Genomic DNA, 8,971 nt, shown 5'->3' on the forward strand with positions numbered 1-8,971 from the left:
ATTAATTATTATAATAATAAAATTAAAAATAATAATAAATAAATATTTAGATGTAAAAATAATGATGTAATGAGTTGAAAATAAAAAAATTTTAAAAATAAAATTATTTTTTTGTATATTTAAATGTTATTTATAATACATACTAATTTATTTATTAATTTATTATATTATAATAAAAATTATTAATTATATTAAATGAACAAAATTTATTTTAAATAAAAATTTAAAATGATAAAACAAAAAAAATTAAACTTATAATTTTAAGTAAAAAACTAAAAAAAAATCATAAGGATAAAATTTAAAAAAAGTGCGATGAGATTCAATAGTTTTCATTGGAGTTAAAATTTTCAATGATTACCTGACACTAATCGTAAGGATAAAATTGAAATAAAAAAGTGCAATAAGATTCAATATTTTCATTGGAGTTACAAATTCCAGTGATTAACCAACATTAATCTTTTTTGAGTAATGATATCCAAAAAATAAATAGTGCTTTTGAACTCAAAAAAGTGCATAAATTGTACCTCGTAGTTGGTTCGGTGGGATCCGAATAATCCCTTAGTCTCGGTCTCGGTCTCGGTCTCGGTCTCGGTCTTGGCCCATTCATAAGTTCGCATATTAATTTATATTATCTTCTTCTATTTACCCCTCAACTATATATAGCTCGGTATATACTTGTAGGACCACTTTTCATAAAGACAAAATATTCCTATCTTTAGTTCCAGTTATGGTAATCTGATACTTGGGATAAGACGGAGTAAATGTTATAAATTAATAATTTCTAAGATAAAATGATGAAATCATTAATTTTTTTTCTCAGCCAAAGTAATTTTATTGATTAAAAAATCTGTTACTCCAAGTATTCCCCTGCTAGACATATTTTTCCAGCATCTGCACATTTTCTACTTGGATAATCTCATCCAATTACAGCCAAGCATGAAATAGATTAGGACTATCAATGACCATTCTTGGCAAGGAGTCGCCAAAGCAATTGGCCTCTATATGTATTTACAAATTCCACCTCACCAATGGTTTCCTGTCGACAAAAATCTGCCATTGATTCTATGGTCTGGAGTGTTTGTTACATGCCCAACCAACAGCTACCTTGATATCTGATTCCATGACTAGAGCACACTTTTTCAGCCAAGGTGAATAAGAAAACATTTGGATTGCAGTCTTGATGGCCAAAATCACCACCACATCGGATTCCTGTTCCCCCAACCAACCGTAAAATAAACCTCTAGTGTTCCCATCTGAGTCTGTATGAACACCACTGTACTCTACTTTTCCTGGCTTACGTCCGGCTGATACATATGAAATCATTAATTACTAGGGAAGATTAATAAGTGAAAAGAATAATCCATAAAACAAAGGCTAAGAAGTTTAGAAAAGTTAGGTGCTTACGGGCCGAATCTCTCACTCAGGTTTAGTATGCAAATGTGGCCAACTCATTTCTAGTTAGTCACCATTTAGCATCAAGGCATTACAAGAAACGAGTCCTCCAAAGTAAAGATGTGATGAACTACACCCATTAGTCATAACCCAATAACATATCAAAACTAGATGCCTCCAAGCAACTAATCACTACCATCCAACAGAGGACTCCAAGATCAAAGAAAAACAGAAAAACTGGCCATAACTGCAGCAGACAAGTCTAAAATCTGAAAACAGGATTTCAACTCCTTTTCACGTCGTCTAAAACACCCCTAATCCACCCAACTTATATAGCACTACCCATCCTTAATGAAAAACCCCAAGATGAATAGGCATTCCTCGTCAAAACCAATCAATACATTCAACAGCCCCTCTTTGATGCATCTTAACGTCTCAACAGAATACCAAGCTATATAACAGTCCCCAACAACGCACCAATTCTTCCACAACTTTCTTACAGCACCAAAACACATCTCACCACAAATTTTCAGCCCCAAAACACTCCAATTGAATTCTATAATAATAGTAAAAAATATTATATATTAATATATTAATATAATTTTTTTAAAAAAATCTATTATCAAATAAAAATGGATCAGTTGGCGGGCATGGGCTTGGTTTTTAAAGAGTCAACCGGTCCAATCTTAAATTGAAAGTAACACCAAACTTAGAGAATTTTTTTATGTCTCTTGTTCTACTTTATCTTACTTTTATGTCACCCGATTTTACTAGCTACAGGACTTACCTTAACTGGAGGAAGGAAATATACCTCCAACTCAGAAAAACCCTCCTAAATGCCATTACCCCATGCCGCTGAGCCAAACTTAGATATTTTAGTCCAATCATTAACAATAAATTTACAGATTCAACAATTGAGTGGCAGAGTCAAGAATAATTAGGCTGAAGTTACTCATATAATAATAACTAGATTTCAAACCCGCATTTCGCTTGCGCAAGTAAAATACAATTATATATTAGTTTAAACATTAAAAATGTATAATAAAAAAAATATGTATCCATGTTTCTTCATAGGTTTCATTAGCTTAAACTGTAGATTATCATAAGGTTGAAACAATAATGCAACCACAACAAACATAAGTTATGTAAATTATGTCTAAGATAAGCCATACATCTAAATTGGCATATGCAAAAGACTATTTAGATTTAATTTAGACATGCAATAACAGATATTAGAGAATTGAGGGCACTCAAAACTATCTATAGCTAATGACATCTCCACAAAAATAAATGTAGACATTCATCTATGTTTGGGGCCAATCGAGATCGAGTTTCATTATTATTATTATTTTTGTATTATTAGTACTATAGTATAGTATATTGTTATTATATTATTATCATTCTTATATTTATTATTAGTACAATATATTATTACAATATGGTATATTAGTATAGGATATGTTATAGTACAGAATATTATATTGTATTATATTATATCATTACTATTAAAGTTTATTATTATTATTATTATTATTATTATTATTATTATTATTATTATTTCATTCCTTCCTCCTTAACCGACGATTAAAGAAATTGAAATCTGGAATTGAATTCAATCTACCCAATCAAAGGGTCAATCAGAACCAAATCAAGGGATTTTTATTCAGTTCAAACAAATCAGCAAAGAATTAGGCTTAATATCAAGTTCGAGCGGAATCTAATCATAGGATTCAAACTTCGATTGATTCTGTTCGATCTTTAAATTGATTGAGGACTGCCTATAAATTGAATAATGTTCGATTGAATAGACACATGGTGAATGGGTGAGAAAATCTGGTGGTCGTAACTCTGGAAAAAGGTTTCTTGGCAGTAAGGTTTTTGGGGTTTAATTTTAAATTTTTAGGAATTCCGAACTTGGTTTTGGATTTCTGGGGTTAAGATTGAAATTTTGGGGATTTTCTGAAGGGATATGGAAAAACTAGGAAAATATGAAAATTTTTTAGATTTTTTTAGAAAAATTGGGTTTTTGGGATGAACTTTGAATTTTTCGGTTAAATTTTCCAACAAGGTTTGAATTTTTTAATGGTATTCTGGCAATTTTTCCAAAAACCAATGAAGATTTTCAGTTTTTGATTGAATTTCTGGGTTATTCTAAAGAGAAATTAGAAAATTTTTTTGTTTCGAGAGAGAAAGAATATATACCTTTTAAGGAAAAACAGGGAAGGTTGGCCTTTATAGCAACCCAAAAAAATAATGTTTTAAGGGTTCTGGACCCATGCGTGACCTGTTGACCCATGTGCTGACTAGCGCTCTGACTTATTTGATTGTAGGCTTTTCTTTTTTTATTTTTATTTTTTGATTTTATTTTTATTTATTTTATATTTTGAGTTTTTTTGTTTTATTTTGAGTTTTTATTTTATTTTACTGATTTTTGTTATTTATTTATTTTTATTGAGTAACTTATTATTTATTAAATATTTTACGAAAATTTATTTTTATTTCTAGAAAACAAAAAAAAGTAAAAAAAAAATATTTTCAAATAAATTCATGAATCCTATCAAACTATTAAAAAATTTTCATGGATTTAAATTTTATAGAATCCACCAAACTATTGAGAAGTTTCATAAATAAGTTTTTTAAAAAATAAATAAGTTTTGAAAAAATAAAAAATAATTTTTATCCTTCAAACTATTAGAAGATTGCTTCCTAAATTAAGTCTTATCAAATTATTGAAAGATTTAATGAACTTTTTCAAAAGAATAAAAGTTTTATAAATATTTTCAAATAAAATTTCACTAAACTATTGGGAGATCTACCTTTAAGTAAATCCTGCCAAACTATTAGAGGACTTTACTATTTTTTTTTTGAATAAAATGCATTAATAAATTCAACAATGGAGCCTTTTCAGAATGGGATATTATTCTCTATGAATACTCATAAGGTGAGAGAATTATCCTAAGCTGCTACCAAATTATTGGGATAATTTTAAGATTAATTTTCAATGTTAAATATTTTGGCAAATCACAAACATATTTAAGGCTTGGATAATTTAGAATCATATTGGTACCATCTTTTGGATGGGCATTATGGGAGTGCTATAACATTTTTCACATGTAACCATAATCCTGAATCTAAATTTGGTTTAGTGGATCAGATTCAATCAGGTGGCCAATCACACCTAAACTAAAAAGATTGGTGGCAACTCCTTTAATCTATGTCTAGCGGTAAGTTCACGGATCTATACGTTATGACAATAAATGTTACAGGTTTTTCCATTATTATGATCTAGACGTACTCAAACTTTACTCTTTTTAATACATGCTTATAGTCGATTCAGTGTATCTAGAATTTATGTCTTACTGAGATTGATCAAATTAAACTTTTCAAGTTGACAATGTTTTAATAGGTATTAGATAATTAAGTGAGATTTTGTTTACCATAATTGAGTTAAATAAGGCATTTATGGAATGTAGCATTCAACAATCTTATTTTTATGTCCAGTTTTTTTCCAAAGATGATTGTAGATTGTTTGGAATATTAATAATCAAGTGCCTCACATAATCGCAATTTCAGGTCCTATGACATATTTTGAAATATTGACAATCAAATGCCTCACATAGCACCAATTTCAAGTCTTATGATATATATTTCTTTCTTTGATATATAGACAATATAACTCACCTGAACAAAAGTAATCTATGTTACACATGTAATAATATAGGGTATTGCAAGTGCTTTTTTTTTTAAGGCATAATAAAGTAGAACCATGAATCCATGATCCATGGATTACCTTTTATCTAGATTGAAACACAAAGTATTATGTAAGAATTAAAGCAATCCACTAATACCTAGAAGACAAACAATAAAAGTAAAAAATACATTTCTTGCTCTCTTTAATTGACTAAGATTATTGTTGGTAATTGCTATGATATGATTGAAAGCCATTGTTGCTTTGAATATTGGCAATCTCAAGGCAAAAGTTTTGCATCTGGGTGTATTCAGGTTTTACCATGCTCTTTCTTGAGGGAAAATCATCTTGTTTTGTATATTAAAAAAAACTCCAAGCTTGTTGTTGTGCCTAAAAATTAATATGTCAAAAAAATCTTTAGAAGACTGAAAAGAAAATTTTGACTCAAATTAATTGAAAATGATTACAGATTATTTGAATTGTGTTGGTTGATGATAGAAACATGCTTGACAAAGAAGTGGTAGGCTATGGTTGGGATTGGAAAAGGAAATCAGAGTAGTTATTGTTTTCTTATTTAATGTTTTGCTGGTTGTTTCTAGAATTGGATTTAGGGTCTATAAATGTTCAGCACAAAAAAAAGTGCGCTTAGTAAATGTTCAACATCAACATGAAACTCTATAAATGCAAAAGATGCAGACCTGCTCGATGATTGCATTGTTAGTCAAAGCAACTTTTTGCTTGTTCAACTTTCCATAACCTATTTTGTAAATTAATTACCTCACACTCTTGAGATTATGGTATGTAGAAATATACATTACTGAAAAATAAGATATTATAAGTATATAAAATATTAAAAGAAAAGCAAGGAAGCAAGAAAATAAAACATGCCTATAAGTCACATTAGGTTTAACCAGGTGAAGCATGTTCATTGTTGCCTTGTTCACTTTAAGAAAAACACCATTCAAAATCTATATTTGTTAAAAGCAAACACAACAATTTAGATTTAAATTTTAATTATTTATTAGAGAAGTATTAAATAATTCTCAATACATTAACAACCACCATTTTCCTATAATGTTAGGAAGAAAGACCCATAATTACCATGACAGTGTAGCATCATACCAAAACGTGCAAGTTTGATAATAAGTTCACAATAGCTAAAAATTTATTGCATTAACTTTTAATTTTGAGTTACATTATCAAAATGACAAATTGTTCAAAGTTTCAATAACTTTAAACTATACAAACAACACACTATAATTGAATTTTAAACAAAATATCTTAAACACCAGTACATGAATACTGACATTAAAATATCAAAAGAGCAAGGTTATTTCAACTAGATATCTTAACACATATCTAACCCTTCAAAGGGAAATTTATTTCATGCAAACATATTATATACACAAAGGGAAATATGGGATATTGATTCTTATAACCCATATATTCTCCTTAGTTTTGGAAAAGAATCAGTAAGCTACCTATCTTAATCGTAAGAGTTGTAAGATCTTTTTTGTTTTAAAATGCATGGCATTGATACTGAACAAAGATTCACAACATGTTATTATCTAGAATTTATATTCATAAACCAATAAAATGTCATAATAAACACATACCAACGGATTCGAATGATAAATAAAAGCTTAGCTTCTAGATTGACATAAAACTTTTTTTTCAACTTTGCCTCTTGCTTCAATTGAATCAACTTTTTTTCTTGATGCTTATAGACCACATAATACAACTTAGATGCTTTTAGGATTTGATAAAAACAAATTTATATAAATACAAATAGATAAGCACATTTACTTGAGTCTCATACTTTGTTTAAATTTTTCAAGCCATAATTATCTAGTTGCGAAACATTCTTGAGAAAAGGCCCTTAAGAAAACTATAGATCTAGATTGAAAGAAAATCTTTAGATAATACCAATGCAAGCATTCAATTCAAAATCTATTGCCAAATTAAATATACTAGGGATTTAGCAATTTAAATGAAGCCATTTAACATAAAAACTTTCGGGGAGATTCAACTATTTCTCAAGGCAACTCTTATAGTTCAAAACTTTAAATTCACGTGACTATGTCGTAAGAAAATCTATTTTCTATACAAAACAGAGTCTTTCCTTTCTCTAAAAAAAGCAAAGTCAAGCATTTCCTTAAGCAGTTGTTTACCTCTAAGTTTTAGCTTTAAATTTCTAGCTTTAATAACTTTTAGAATTGATAATCAGGCAGTGACTACAAATTTTCTTCCATAAGACTTTGCCATAGTATACAAATGACTCTTCTAGAGGCTTTCATTTGTATTAAATAATTCCATTAGCAAAGTAGTTAAATCAGTTATTGATTCATCATTAGTTTTTAACAACAACTTTGTATCATCCATATAGTTATATCCTATTCCAATTGGGTTGTCCTATATCACATCAAAATCATTAAATTCCATTAAAACTAAAAAAATTACAAATACCTTTTTTTTTTTTTTGTATTGAGATTAAAGTAGCAAATTAAATTATGGCTGACTAACCACTAACAAAAGATTTACAATTTTTAACCAAGTGAAATTTCTTAGCTTTAAGTTGGTGTCTAATGGCCTAATCTCCTGAAAGTTTTTAGTTCCAACGCTTGAGGCACCTTATATTGAGAAGAATACAAACATGGAAGCAATTTTAAAGTTGAAACAAAACTGAAAATTAATCAGAATTCAGAAACCTAAGCCTCAACTTTTCAAAATGAAACATCTAAGAGAAATTTTAAACAATATTTATCTCACATTTTAGGTAATGCTAGATTGATGAAGAAAACTTACAGGTCCACCCTATAGCCATAAAATTATTAGTCATGGCTTGAAAGGCTATTCAACTCTGTGTGGACTTTAATAAAGCCACCAAAACATGTGTGTTTCAATATAATACAAATCAAGAAAAAAAAACCAAGATTAAAATCATTCACATTAAAACTTTTCGATTCAATAAAATATCAAATTAAATGAGAATTGTGTAAATTATGAAATTGCTTACTTGGTTCTCGAATTTCTTCTTCCTTGAGATTTTAAACTCCTACTTTTTGGCAAGTTCCCATTCTTCATTCCTCTTCTGTTTTTTCAATAGTTAAGAAAAAATTAAAATATTTTTAACTTGGCGGTTCTTACTTCTTATCATAATTCAGGTTGCTATGACTATAAGACTTAACAAATGAAAGTTATTAAAAGAAAGCAAAGTTTTACATAGAAGTATTAAATTATGTAAAGATATAAAAAAATATTACCTGTAACTTTGAGGCCATGAAGTATTGTAGGAATTGGGTTTGTTATGCTGCTGGTTTTCAGTTGAATAATCAAAAGTATCATATTTGTTTCCATCATCTTCACCTTCATGTCTGTTAAACACTTTCTCATCATATTCCTCATTTTCACTCTCATTGTAGAAGCTCTAATTCGAGATTGAGTGCTTCATTCTCTTAAAAAAACCTTAATATCTTACTAACAAAAATTTTAAAAACTCAATACATATTCTATAGTTAAACCAAGTTTCATTCAAAAAAGGAATTATATTAAAAAGGCTATGAAATAAAAGGAAAAATCACATATTGGAAACCTTAAATAGAAGAATTCAATTACTGGCTTGTTTTGGCATAGTATTTTAACCTAAAAAATGTACAATAAATTGCATGAGATTATGAAAGGGAGCTAGTATATATTTTTATATTTGAAATTAAATGATAAAAAAACTAAAACTAAAAATGAATTAATCTTAACAGAAAGGGAAAAGATCAATCAAGTTGTTCAAATATGGTAGATTGCTTACATGAGTGAAATGACAACAAAAATGATCGATAATTGTGAAGAATGTCAAGAATTGGAATTCAGTAATAATAAGATTACACATTCAAAATT

General features: G+C 28.4%; 1 pseudogene; it reads right to left on the reverse strand.

Annotated features, from left to right (window-relative positions):
* Window positions 1-1,062: 1,062 nt before the first annotated feature.
* Window positions 1,063-8,485, reverse strand: LOC149512911 (large ribosomal subunit protein uL30y-like; annotated as a pseudogene).
* Window positions 8,486-8,971: the final 486 nt, after the last annotated feature.

Source organism: Durio zibethinus, chromosome 21 (genome assembly GCF_047325235.1).
Source record: "Durio zibethinus cultivar Kanyao isolate XHJ-2024 chromosome 21, ASM4732523v1, whole genome shotgun sequence".
Classification (NCBI taxonomy): domain Eukaryota; kingdom Viridiplantae; phylum Streptophyta; class Magnoliopsida; order Malvales; family Malvaceae; genus Durio; species Durio zibethinus.